Source organism: Priapulus caudatus, unplaced genomic scaffold, assembly GCF_000485595.1.
Source record: "Priapulus caudatus unplaced genomic scaffold, Priapulus_caudatus-5.0.1 Scaffold790, whole genome shotgun sequence".
NCBI lineage: Eukaryota > Metazoa > Priapulida > Priapulimorpha > Priapulimorphida > Priapulidae > Priapulus > Priapulus caudatus.
Genome location: NW_014577851.1, coordinates 149,619 through 149,823, shown reverse-complemented (window position 1 = coordinate 149,823; position 205 = coordinate 149,619).

The following is a 205-nucleotide window of genomic DNA, read 5'->3' as shown; positions in this document are numbered from 1 at the left end:
AGATAGACGGGAGGGATAGATAGATAGACGGGGATAGATAGATAGACGGGGGGATAGATAGAGAAAACGGGGGGATAGATAGATAGACGGGGGGATAGATAGATAGACGGGGGGATAGATAGATAGACGGGGGATAAATAGATAGACGGGGGGATAGATAGATAGACGGGGGATAGATAGATAGACGGGGGATAGATAGATAGAC